At 45.4% G+C, this 13,846-nt stretch overlaps 2 long non-coding RNA genes across 4 annotated transcripts in view; one reads left to right on the top strand and one right to left on the bottom strand.

Annotated features, from left to right (window-relative positions):
* Positions 1-9,323, top strand: part of LOC144577869 (uncharacterized) — a 32,095-nt gene extending 22,772 nt beyond the window's left edge. For 2 of the 3 annotated variants that reach the window (XR_013522671.1, XR_013522672.1), the window contains one exon: positions 5,397-6,337. This is a non-coding gene — a long non-coding RNA (uncharacterized LOC144577869). Of the gene's footprint in view, positions 1-5,396; positions 6,338-8,527 lie in introns of those variants that run through there. The other variant, XR_013522674.1, reaches the window with a different exon arrangement.
* On the bottom strand, positions 6,010-9,394 carry LOC144577870 (uncharacterized). The gene is made up of 2 exons (XR_013522675.1): positions 9,315-9,394; positions 6,010-8,298 (listed from the first exon to the last, which is right to left on the bottom strand). It is a non-coding gene; the product is annotated as an uncharacterized LOC144577870 (long non-coding RNA).
* Between the last annotated feature and the right edge of the window lie 4,452 nt (positions 9,395-13,846).

Genomic DNA, 13,846 nt, shown 5'->3' with positions numbered 1-13,846 from the left:
TGCAATAAAAAATGATAAAGGGGAAATCACCACAGATTCCACAGAAATTCAAACCATCATCAGAGAATATTACAAACAACTCTATGCACATAAACTAGTAAACCTGGAAGAAATGGATAAATTCCTGGACATCTGTGTCCTCCCAAGCCTAAACCAGGAGGAAGCTGAAACTATGAATAGACCAATAACAAGGGCAGAAGTCGAGGCAGCAATGAAGAGCCTACCACACAAAAAAAGCCCAGGTCCAGACGGGTTGACAGCCGAATTCTACCAGACACACAAAGAGGAGCTGGTACCATTCCTTCTGAAACTATTCCAAATAATCCAAAAAGAGGGAATCCTTCCCAAGTCATTTTATGAGACCAACATCGTCCTGATACCAAAACCTGGCAGAGACCCAACAAGAAAAGAAAACTTCAGGCCAATATCCATGATGAACATAGATGCAAAAATCTGCAATAAAATATTGGCAAGCCGATTGCCACAGCAAATCAAAAAACTTATTCATCATGATCAAGTAGGATTCATCCCGGGGATGCAAGGCTGGTTCAACATACGCAAGTCTATCAACGTAATTCACCACATAAACAGAACCAAAAACAAAAACCACATGATTATCTCAATTGATGCAGAGAAGGCATTTGACAAAATTCAACAGCCCTTTATGCTAAAAACCCTCAATAACCTCGGTATCGATGGAACGTATCTCAAAGTAATAAAAGCTATTCATGACAAACCAACAGCCAATATCATACTGAATGGGCAATAACTGGAAGCATTCCCTTTGAAATCTGGCACTAGACAAGGATGCCCTCTTTCACCGCTCCTATTCAATATAGTACTGGAAGTTCTAGCCAGAGCAATCAGGCAAGAAAAAGAAATAAAGGGTATTCAAATAGGAAAGGTGGAAGCCAAATTGTCTCTATTTGCAGACAACATGATAGTAAACCTAGAAGACCCCATCGCCTCAGCCCAAAAACTCCTGAAACTGATAAGCAATTTCAGCAAAGTCTCAGGATATAAAATCAATGTGCAAAAATCACAAGCATTCGTCTACACCAATAACAGACTTAAAGAAAGCCAAATCAAGAACAAACTGCCATTCACAATTGCTACAAAAAGAATAAAATACCTTGGAATACAACTCACAAGGAACGTAAGGGACCTCTTCAAGGAGAACTACAAACCACTGCTCAACGAAATCAGAGAGGACACAAACAGATGGAGAAACATTCCATGTTCATGGTTAGGAAGAATTAATATCGTGAAAATGGCTATACTGCCCAAAGTAATTTACAGAATCAACGCTATCCCCATCAATCTACCATTGACTTTCTTCACAGAACTGGAAAAACCACCATGAACTTCATATGGAACCAAAGGAGAGCCCGCATAGCCAAGTCAATTCTAAGCAAAAAGAACACAGCGGGGGGCATCACACTACCGGATTTCAAACTATACTACAAGGCTACAGTAATCAAAACAGCATGGTACTGGTACCAAAACAGAGATATAGACCAATGGAACAAAACAGAGGCAGTGGAGGCAACACAACATATCTACAACTATACAATCTTTGATAAACCTGACAAAAACAAGCAATGGGGATAGGATTCCCTGTTTAACAAATGGTGTTGGGAAAACTGGCTAGCCATGTGCAGAAAGCAGAAACTGGACCCCTTCCTGACACCTTACACTAAAATTAACTCCAGATGGATTAAAGACTTAAACATAAGACCTGACACGATAAAACCCCTAGAAGGAAATCTAGGCAAAACTATCCAGGACATAGGAGTAGGCAAGGACTTCATGACCAAAACACCAAAAGCATGGGCAACAAAAGCCAAAATAGACAAATGGGACCTAATGAAACTCCACAGCTTCTGCACGGCAGAAGACACAGTCACTAGAGTGAATCGGCAACCAACAGAATGGGAAAAAATTTTTGCAGTTTACCCATCTGACAAAGGGCTGATATCCAGAATTTACAAAGAACTCAAACAGATTTACAGGAAAAAAACAAGCCCATTCAAAAGTGGGCAAAGGATTTGAACAGACACTTTACGAAAGAAGACATATATGAGGCCAACAGTCATATGAAAATATGCTCATCGTCACTGGTCATCAGAGAGATGCAAATCAAAACCACATTGAGATACCATCTCACGCCAGTTAGAATGGCAATCATTAAAATATGTGGAGACAACAGATGCTGGAGAGGATGTGGAGAAAAAGGAACACTTTTACACTGTTGGTGGGAGTGTAAATTAGTTCAACCATCGTGGAAGACAGTGTGGCGATTCCTCAAGGCCTTAGAAATAGAAATTCCATTTGACCCAGCAATCCCATTACTGGGTATATATCCACAGGACTATAAATCGTTCTACTATAAGGACACATGCACACGAATGTTCATTGCAGCACTGTTTACAATAGCAAAGACCTGGAATCAACCCAAATGCCCATTGATGATAGACTGGATTGGGAAAATGTGGCACATATACACCATGGAATAATATGCAGCAATCAGAAATAATGAGTTTGTGTCGTTTGTAGGGACATGGATGAATCTGGATAACATCATCCTCAGCAAACTGACACAACAACAGAAAATGAAACACCGCATATTCTCACTCATAGGCGGGTGATGAAGAATGAGAACACATGGACACAGGGAGGGGAGTACTAAACACTGGGGTCTATTGGGGGGAGAAGGGGAGGGCCAGTGGGAAAGGAGGTGAAGAGGGATAGCCTGGGGAGAAATGCCAAATGTGGTTGAAGGGGAGAAAGGAAGCAAAACACACTGCCATGTGTGTACCTATGCAACTGTCTTGCATGTTCTGCTCATGTACCCCAAAACCTAAAATGCAATAAAAAATTAAAAAAAAAAAAGAAGCAAGTTACTAAATAATATCAACAGCATGGTTTCATTCCTGCTTGTTTAAAAATAAAGTGTGTATATGTATGAGTGTGTTTAACCAGTATGTTCCAGGTTCATGACTACATTGATATCCTTTTTTTTTTTTGGAAATGGAGTCTTGCTCTGTTGTCCAGGCTGGAGTGCAGTGGTGCAATCTCAGTTCACTGCAACCTCTGCCTCCTGGGTTCAAGTGATTCTCCTGCCTCGGCCTCCCAAGTATCTGGGATTACAGGTGCACACTGCCACACCCGGCTAATTTTTTGTATTTTAATAGAGATGGGGTTTCACCGTGTTGCCCAGGCTGGTCTCGATCTCCTGAGCTCAGGCAATTCGCCCACCTTGGCCTCCCAAAGTGCTGGTAGTACAGGCATGAGCCACCAAGCCCAGCCTACATTGATATCTTAAATCACTGTGCTCTAAAATGTAGACTTAAGTGTCTAAATCTTCACTACTCAAAGTGGTGGTCCTTGAACCAGCAGTTTCTTAAGCAATACCTGGAACTTGCTAGAAAAGCACAATTGCAAGCCCCATCCTAGACCCGCTGAATCAGAATATGTATTTAAAATGTAAGCTCCCACATTCACTGATGAATGGATAAACAAAAATGGTACATTCAGTTGGGTGCAGTGGCTCATGCCTGTGGTCCCAGCTACCCAGCTACTCCAGAGACTGAGGCAGGAGGATTGTCTAAGCCCAGGAGTTTGAGACCCGTCTGGGCCACATGGTGAGGCCTCATCTCTACTAAATAAATAAATAAATATATATATATATAAATTAGCCAGGTGTGGTGATGTGCACCTCTGTAGTCCCAGATACTTGGGTGGTTGAGGTGGGAGGATCGCTGGAGCCCTGGAGGTTGAAACCGTACATACTACCACATGGAGAAACCTTGAAACATCACACTAAGTGAAGGAAGCCAGATGTAAAAGGCCACATGTTGTGTGATTTTATTTGTGTAAAATGTCCAGAATAGGCAAAGCCATAGTAGAGACAGAAAGTAGAGTAGTGTTTGCCAGGGGCTGGGAGAAGCCGGTAATTGGGAGGCACTGCTGATGGATATAAAGTTTCCTTTTGGGGTGATTGAAATGTTGTGGAATTAGATCCTGGTGATAATTGCACATTAGGAATAAATTTTAAAGCACTGGGCTGGGCGTGGTGGCTCACACTTGTAATCCCAGCACTTTGGGAGGCCGAGGCAGGTGGATCACTGGAGGTCAAGAGTTCGAGACCAGCCTGGCCAACATGGTGAAACCCTGTCTCTGCTAAAAATACAAAAATTGGCTGGACATCGTGGCACTAGGCTGTAATCCCAGCTACTTGGGAGGGTGAGGCAGGAGAATTGCTTGAACTCAGGAGGTGGAGGCCATTGCACTCCAGCCTGGGTATCGGAGCGAGACTCTGTCTTAAAAAAAAAAAAAAGAACTGAACTGTACACTTGAAAAATTTGAATTTTATCTAGTGAATTTTTTTCTCAAAAAAGTATAAAGCAAAACCAGCATAGCAATATTGCCTGCAAACTTTTAAAAATAGCATATTGATTTTCTTTCATTCCCACAAAGGAGGAAAAGAAATTGCTATGACAGTCATCATATTTTAAAAATGCCATATGATATTTAATGTTCCCTGAACACTTGAAAATACCGTGGATTTATTTTGAATCATCCATGTGCGTGTAATGCACAAGTTTCCCTGTAAATACAATGCTGCCAATAACGTCATTAAAAGTCAAAATGATCAAAGTAATAAATGGTGTTTGAAAGTTAAAAAAAAAAAAAAAACTCCACAGGTGTTTGAGAAGCAATTTGAGAAACTGTCTCCTGAGCTACACGGCCTCTGGCCTCCGTGTTCTTTCTCACCCTCATTTGGAAATCCTTCCTTTTGGCCTGGGAATCTCGACAGGTGGCACTATTTGGCAAAGTAAGCACATCCCCCGCCCTAGTCTGCAGCCTCCTCCTCCTCCCAGCTGCCCAGCTTAGGGGTGTGGCACTACCCGGCAGAGCCCCCATCTGCAACTGGTTAGGTCCTGGCGTCGACTGGGGCCAAGGTCTCGCTCCTCTGTTCTCAGACGCTGTCATGGGCTGGCAGAAGAAACCAGCTGACACCAGACTGTTCTCCAAGTTGCTCTTCTCTCTGCCCCCCTAGGCACCTCTGTAACAAAAATCTCTCCTCACTTTCTTTAAACATAAAAGGGTTTACATTACAGGCTCAGGCCTGTAATTCCTGTGCTATGGGAGGCCGAGGCAGCAGAATCACTTGAGCTTGGGAGTTAAAAGCTGCAAGGCCGGGATCAATTTAAAATTTTTTTAAAAGAGAAAAAACACCAGCTGTCAGCACACATAAAGGATCCAAATCGAGTAGGGAAAGAAAGGAAGGAATCTCTCCCTCTCCCTAGAGGGTCTGAACCCTAGCTTCTGCTCAGAGAAAATTTTCTATTGCGCACACTTGAAAGATACGTAATAATTTTTTTTTTTCTTAGATGGTGTCAGGCTCTGTCGCCCAGGCTGGAGTGCCGTGGCGAGATTTCGGCTCACTGCAAACCTCCAACTCCCGGATTCAAGCAATTATCTTGCCTCAGCCTCCTGAATAGCCGGGATTACAGGTGGGTGCCACCACACTTGGCTAATTTTTGTATTTTTCTTTTCTTTTGAAACGGAGTTTTGCTCTTGTTACCCAGGCTGGAGTGCAATGGCACGATCTCGGCTGACCGCAACCTCCGTCTCCTGGGTTCAAGCAATTCTCCTGCCTCAGCCTCCCAAGTAGCTGGGACTACAGGCGTGCGCCACCATGCCCAGCTAATTTTTTGTATTTTTAGTAGAGACGGGGTTTCACCATGTTGACGAGGATGGTCTCGATCTCTTGACCTTGTGATCCACCCATCTTGGCCTCCCAAAGTGCTGGGATTACAGGTGTGAGCCACGGCGCCTGGCTATTTTCATTTTTTCATGAGACAATCTCACTCTGTCACCCACGCTGGAGTGCAATGGCATGATCTCAGCTAACTGCAACCTCCTCCCAGGTTCAAGTGATTCTCCAGCCTCAGCCTCCCAAGTAGCTGGAATTACAGTCACCTGCCACCATGCCCAGCTAGGTTTTTTTTTTTTTTTTGTATTTTTAATAGATATGGGTTTTCACCATGTTGGCCAGGCTGAAATTTTTGTGTTTTTAGAAAAGACAAGGTTTCACCATGCTGGCCAGGCTGGTCTTGGACTCCTGACCTCAAGTGATCTCCCCATCTCAGCCTCTCAAAGTGCTGAGATTATAGGGGTGAGCCACCAAAACCAGCTGTTAAGTAACAAAATATTAATAGTGTTTTTGTACTGGACAATAGGAATTTTCTTTTTATGTATCTGTATTTCTACCTTAAAAAATGAATGTATACTATATAATCCCAAAAATAAAGTGTTTTGTTGGAGGAAATGGTGACGGGGAATATGTGATTTCAATATGAATCTTTTTAAAATTCCTCTCACTTAGGAGGAAGGTAGAGTTTAGCAATGGGTTTATTTTTTATTTTTTGAGAGGGAGTCTCACTCTATGGCCCAGGCTGGAGTGCAGTGGCGTGATCCTGACTCAGTGCAACCTCTGCTTCCTGGGTTCAAGTGATTCTCCTGTCTCAACCTCCTGAGTAACTGGGATTACACGTGCCCACCACCATGCCTGGCTAATTTTTGTATTTTAATAGAGACGGGGTTGCACCATGTTGGCCAGGATGGTCTCGAACTCCTGCCTCAAATAATCCAATTGCCTCGGCTTCCCAAAGTGCTGGGATTACAGGCGTGAGCCACTGCTCCTTCGACATGCACCTTTTTTTTTTTTTTTTTTTTTCCTGAGACGAAGTTTCGCTGTTGTTACCCAGACTGGAGTGCAATGGCTCGATCTCGGCTCACCGCAACCTCCGCCTCCTGGATTCAAGCAATTCTCCTGCCTCACCTCCCGAGTAGCTGGGACTACAGGCGCGCACCACCATGCCCAGCTAATTTTTGTATTTTTAGTAGAGACGGGGTTTCACCTTGTTGACCAGGATAGTCTTGATCTCTTGATCACCCACCTCGGCCGCCCAACATGCATCTTTAAGTAGAAAATTTCTGTCTTGCAAAAATTACTGTATGAAGGTCACAAAGTCTTCCTCATACTGTTCACAGCACACAGACAGTCTTTTTATAAAGGACATGGGGTTGCAGAGTCGGGAAACAACACTGGTTCCCAGATCTTGGCAGACATAGATGGGGAGGCTCTCCAGAAATCTACTCAGGCCTCCCTCCTGCAAATGTGGGCATGCTGACCTATGTTATTTGTAAAGAGGGAGCTCTTAAGATAACTGTCCATTATCAGACCAATTGGTGATAATCCTGGCCTCAGCCTTTTACGTCACTTAAAACACAGATGAGCAAACACAGATGAGCAAAATGTATTCCTGTACTTTATTTATATATGTATATGTGTATATGGATTTTTTGAGACAGAGTCTCTCTCTGTCACCCAGACTGGAGTTCAGTGACACAATCTCGGCTCACTGCAACCTCCACCTCCTGGGTTCAAGCAATTCTCCTGACTTAGCCTCCTGAGTAACTGGGACTCCAGGCATGTGCCACCATGACCAACTAATTTTTGTATTTTGGGTAGAGACTAGGTTTCACCATGTTGGCCAGGCTGGTCTCAGTCTCTTGACCTCGTGATCTGCCCGCCTCGGCCTCCCAAAGTGCTGGGATTACAGGCATAAGCCACCGTGCCCAGCCGAATTTTTTTCTTAAAACAGAAATGATGGTGCATTAGTGGGAAATGTTTGAATTGTAAATGCCTGGGCTTTACCACTCAAACTATCTTAGGCAAGAAGGGAATATTTACTGACTCATAAATCAAACTTAAGAAAAAAGGGAGTTGGGGAGAGATAGCATGGGGAGAAATGTCAGATATGGGTGAAGGGGAGGAAGGCAGCAAATCACACTGCCATGTGTGTACCTATGCGACAATCTTGCATGTTCTTCACATGTACCCCAAAATCTAATAAAAAAATACAAATAAAAAAAAAAAGTCGAGTTATTTCTGGCCTCAGTGACCCAGGACTCAAAATGCTCTCAAAAGTTTCCCAGCTTCTGCTATCTGCTTCCCTCTCTCTGCCTTCCTCTCAGCCTCTGGAAATGCAATTCAGCTGGCAGGAAATATGTCTGCCGTGTTCTACACACTCACATCTTCCCGTCTTCACCTCCGGAAGGGAAGAGATACTTTTCCTTTGGTTCCAGCTTACAAAGTCCCAGGAAAGGTCCCTGATTGGCTCAGCAAGAGTCGTCCATGCTCCCTTTGACAAATTATCTTGGGCAAAATAGCACAGTTCTGCAGTCGGCTCGGTTTGGGTTGAGTGCGCACCTCCAAACCAGACCCTGTGATGGAGAGAAAGGATCAGGGAAGCAGATAGCAGCTCCCATCTGAACCATGCATGGGGTGCATTTCTGTAAAGAAGAATCAAGTGCTGTTTCCCCTAGAAAGAGAGTGTGCTGGTAGACAAGTGACAGATATTCCCCACAAGCAAATTGAATCATGTTTCACATGTGTTTTGCCACGTACTTTGTTACATCTTTCGTTTGTCTATGCTCTATGACCTAATTTCAGTGACAATAACATTGTATGGCAGAACAATATTCCATTCTGGAATACAGCCATGATGACTGAAAGTGACCATGAGGATGAGAGCCACCCACCAACATTGGCAGAGCAGGAAGACAGAGAACACCCAGGTCCTTGCAACATCCTGGAGTTGCTGTACTCGCCATTACTACCAGCAGAGCAGGAAGACAGAGAACACCCAGGTCCTTGCAACTACCTGGAGTTGCTTTACTTGCCATTACTACTCTAGACTTTTTGTTGGTGGTGGTGGTTGGTTTGTTTCTGAGATGCAGTCTCACTCTGTCACCTAGACCAGAGCGCAGTGGTGCAATCTTGGCTCACCACAAACTCTGCCTCCTGGGTTCAAATGATTCTCCTGCCTGAGCCTCCTGAGTAGCTGGGATTATAGGCATGCACTGCCATGGCCAACTGTTTTGTATTTTTAGTACAGACAGGGTTTTGCCATGTTGGCCAGGCTGGTCTTGATCTCCTGGTCTCAAGTGATCCACCCACTTTGGCCTCCCAGATTGCTGGAATTACAGGGGGGAGCCACTGCACCTGGCCTCTCTAGACTGCTTGATATATGAGAAAAATAATCCCTGATCTGGATAAACAACAGCAGTCAGGTTTCTCTTGCATATGGACAAGTGCGGTTCCTTATAAATGCACTTCTTGACAGCCTTCCATGGTTAAAGGTAGGCCAGGGAAATTATCATCCATGGGAGGGGGAGGGTGATGATAGGAAACCCAGAGAGGTTGAAGGGAAGCTGAAATAATGGAACTTGTAGCCTACCTCTTTCTTGAAGTGCTGAAGGAAACTGACCCACAGAGCATCCTGGAGTCAACATTCAGTGGTTGCAGCAGAGTAGAACTGGCCGTCACAGCTGAACTGAGCAAGAGAGTCAGAGGTCACACCCAAGACTTCCAGCCTACATACCATGAAGGGTTGCAGAAGTCCATCAGGCCTCTAGCTCGAGTAATGGGATCATCTCCCCAGTTCTCCAGACATAGAGGTCCTTGCTGTGAGTTTCCTTAAAGAGTTGTCGCAGGAGTATGACAAAGCACATCACAAGGAAAATGTCCTAAAGTCCTCTGTAGCCCTGTGGTAGTCATCCTCTAAGGTGGCCCACTGATGGTTAATTTTAGGTGTCAGCTGGGTGTGGTGGTTCAAGCCTGTAATCCCAGCACTTTGGGAGACTGAGGCAGGAGGCTTGATTGAGCCCAGGAGTTCGAGACCAGCCTCAGCAATGTATCAAGATTCCATCTCTACAAAAAATTTAAAAATCAGCCAGGTGCAGTGGCACATGCCTGTCCTACCTGTTTGGGAGGCTGAAGTGGGAGGATCACTTGAACCTGGGAATGTGAGGCTGCAGTAAACTATCGTCACACACTGCAGTGAAGCCTGGGTGACAGAGTGAGACCCTGTCTCTAAAAAACACAATTTTTTTTTTTTGAGACGGAGTTTCGCTCTCTCTACCCAGGCTGGAGTGCAATGGCGCGATCTCGGCTCCCCGCAACCTCTGCTTCCTGGGTTCAGTCTATTCTCCTGCCTCAGCCTCCTGAGTTGCTGGGATTACAGGCACGCGCCACCATGCCCAGCTAATTTTTTGTATTTTTTTAGTAGAGACGGGGTTTCACCATGTTGACCAGGATGGTCTCGATCTCTTGACCTTGTGATCCACCCGCCTCAGCCTCCCAAAGTGCTGAGATTACAGGCGTGAGCCACCGTGCCCGGCTAAATAACGTAATTGTAAGGCTGGGCACGGTGGCTCACGCCTGTAATCCCAACACTTTGGGAGGCTGAGGCGGGTGGATCATGAGGTCAGGAGTTCGAGACCAGCCTGGCCAACATGGTGAAACCCCGTCTCTACTAAAAATACAAAAATTAGCCGGGTGTGGTGGCACACGGCTGTAATCCCAGCTACTTAGGAGACTGAGGTAGGAGAGTCTCTTGAACCCAGGAAACAGAGGTTGCAGTGAGCTGAGATCATGCCACTGTACTCTAGCCTGGCTGACAGAGCAAGACTCTGTCTCAAAAAAAAAAAAAAAATTTTTAGGTGTCACCTTGCCTAGGAAAAGAAATACCCACCTAGCTGGGAAAGCGTTATTTCTGGGTATGTCTGTGTTTTGGAAGAGACTGGCATTTGAATCAGTAGACTGAGTAAGGAAAATCTGCCCTCACCCAGGGTGAATGGTACCATTCAATCAGCTAAGGGCCCAAATACGGCAAACGGGCAGAGGAAAGGTGAATTTTCTCTCTCTCTTCTGAGCTGGGACACCCTTCTCTTGATCTTAGACATCAGAACTCCAGGTTTTTCTGCCTTCAGACTTCAGGACTTACACATTGCTCCCCAACAATGTCTTAGGTTTTTGAACTTAAACTGACTCACACGCTTGGCTTCCCTGGTTCTCTATTTCTATATATCCTATTGTTTCTGTCTTTCTGGAGAACCCTGTCTAATACACCCACTGTGATCCTTGCCTCCAACTATTCATACCTTTGTGTAGTGCCCTCCCACACCATACCAGGGTTGGTGTGTATAATCAAGAGCATATCATGGTTCATCACTTCCCAGGTTAGACTGCAGCTTCTGCTTCTTTGTCACTCACCCTGGGGAGCCACTGCCATGTGAGGAGAGGCTGCACATGAGGAAACAGTCGCATAAGGGAGCTTAGGATTGGATGGTCCAGCCCCAGTCAAGCCTTCAGATAACTGTAGTCCCAGCCAGTTTGTAGACTGCAACCTTGTGAGAGCCCTTCAATTAGAGATGCTCACCTAGGCTGTTCCAGATTCCTCACCAACAGAAATGATAAAATACGTTTTTCTGAGACAGAGTTTTGCTGTCTCCCAGGCTAGAGTGCAGTGGTGCTATCCCAGCTCAATGCAGCCTCAAACTCCCCAGGCTCAAGTGATCCTCTTTCCTTAGCCTCCCAGGTAGCTGAGACCACAGGTACACACCACCAAGCCCGGCTGGTTATTTTTATTTTTAGTAGAGACAAGGCCTTGCCATGTTGCCCACGCTGGTCTTGAACTCCTGACCTCAAGCAATCCATCCTCCTGCCTCAGCTTCCCAAAGTACTTGGGTCACAGGCATAAGCCAGCCACCACACCTGGCAATTTTGTTTTTTTTAAGATAAGCAATTATTTTATTTCCTTGGCCTGATGGCATTGACTTTATTATACAAGAACTTCCAGCTGACAGAACTGACACAGATTTCCCCCAAGAGGGGAAATCTTTCATTAGCAGAGATGAAATGTCATGTCTGAGTGCAATTCCTGCTCCCCACTCCTACCTCACAAAATCCCAAAAGTGAAAATAAATCAATAAAATCCCCATGATTTACTAAAAGTCATCCCTGCAAACCTTTCTAACTAGCTGCTGCAGTGGTGATAACCAAGAAAGGAAGCAGCTGGCCATCACGTAGCATTCCTGCATGTGTGAGACCAAAGGAGCAGCAGCATGGGAGCGAGAATCCTGAATGAGTGAGAGGTGTAGATAACCTTCCTTACTTCATACCTGCCCCTTCCCTACAGAAGACATCTCTGTCCTGATACATGGAAAATACTACAGGAGCTGTTAGGAGTGGTTTTAGTCTACAATTGGAAATGCCTGAGGTTTATTAAATTCCAAGGTAGGGGTGAGATAAGGGGCGCCAGAGAGAAAGAACAGGTTAGACAGAGATGCTCAACACTGACCATTCCAGTTTAACACTATGTAATAACAAAACTATCTTCTTAATCATAACCACCTTCATGCCTACCCCTATATTCCGAAGGTAGGAGATCCCTGTCTAAATTTCTGGGTTGGTGTCTACTGCCACCCTGGGGAGGTACTATGATGTTTTTGAGATTGTGGTTGGGTTGGGAGAAAAGAAACATGAGGCAGGGAAGATCGAGGGCCATGATGCTGTGTCTCTTTTGGTCCCCAGATATGGTCCACTACCACAAGTCCCCTTTTACTACCTGTCTTGTGCAAGTGTCAAAAATAGAATCTCTGCCCAAAGAGAAGTGAGTACAGGGAATTGCTGCTGGACTGCCATCATTTCTGGCCCCAGCTTGTCCACCTCCTGTCCCTTCTATGAAATTGCACAAAACATATCGCAGGAATGCTGTAAAATGACATCATCCCCATTCCTGTATCAAAGCCAGTCCAACAGCTCTGTCCTGACATGCCTTCTCCGTGGCCCAGGAAGCAGCACAAAAATATCAATTGAGCATGTGAAAATGTGATGATGGTGTGTGCAGTGTAATGCTTCTAGATATCTTCACTCTGTCTCCTCACAGTGGGAGCCGCCCTCTCTTTCCCCTAGTCCCACACACTCCTCCCCTTCCTGCAAGTCCAGGCCTCCCATGCACGCATTTTTCATAGACACTCTCATCACTGTAGGCCACATACAGAAAAGTCTTCCTCATGATTGTGCCCCATACAATTGGTCCATGGGAGCACTAGCGGGAGGGATTGTGTTGTTGACAAAGAAGAGTAAGGCGTCCTCAGGTCTCAGGTGGTTCTCTTCTGGATTAAGAAGTAGAATCGGCCAGGTGTGGTGGTTCACACCTGTAATCCCAGCACTTTAGGAGGCTGTCGGGTGGATCACCTGAGGTTGGGAGTTCGAGACCAGTCTGACCAACATGGGGAAACCCTGTCTCTACTAAAAATACAAAAAATTAGCTGGGCTTGGTGGTGCAGGGCTGTAGTCCCAGGTACTCAGGAGACTGAGATAGGAGAATTGCTTAAACCCAGGAGGCGGAGGTTGCGGTGAGCCAATATCAAACTATTGCACTCCAGCCTGGTGACAGAGCGAGACACCGTCTCAAAAAAAGAACGAAAAAAGAAGTAGAATTGGCCACGGTAAGGCCAGAGGGCACTAGGTACTTCCTCTTGTCCAGATCAGGCACCCTGGCCTTTGGAGCCTTCTCTACAATCTCGGGGACCCTGTCCGGATATTTCTTCCCAATGTTTTCTCCTTCCTTATTCGGATACTCAAAGGGATGGTGCTCCTTGCACTGCAACTTCATGATGCACCGCCGGGCTTCCGAGATTTCTACGTGCAGCCTGCCTCCTTAGCTGCTGACCACATCTTACTCCCTCTGCTGGCATCCAGGTGTCCTCAGAATAGCTGCAGAAAGGTCAGCTACCGGGGCAACAGTGCTGGGCCGAGTGTGTGTGTGTGTGTGTGTGTGTGTGTGTGTGTGTGTATGAAGGGGGGACCTCTGGTACAGCTGCCTGGAGATAGAGAAGAGCCAGGTAAAGAAATACCAGCTGCTTTCCCGAAGACCTGGGAGCACAAAAACAAATGTTTGGTTTTTTAAACCAATAAATTTTG

The sequence above is a fragment of the Callithrix jacchus genome, chromosome 9, assembly GCF_049354715.1.
Source record: "Callithrix jacchus isolate 240 chromosome 9, calJac240_pri, whole genome shotgun sequence".
Classification (NCBI taxonomy): domain Eukaryota; kingdom Metazoa; phylum Chordata; class Mammalia; order Primates; family Cebidae; genus Callithrix; species Callithrix jacchus.
Note: the sequence above shows the minus strand (reverse complement) of the source record. Positions and strands in the feature narration are given on the sequence as shown.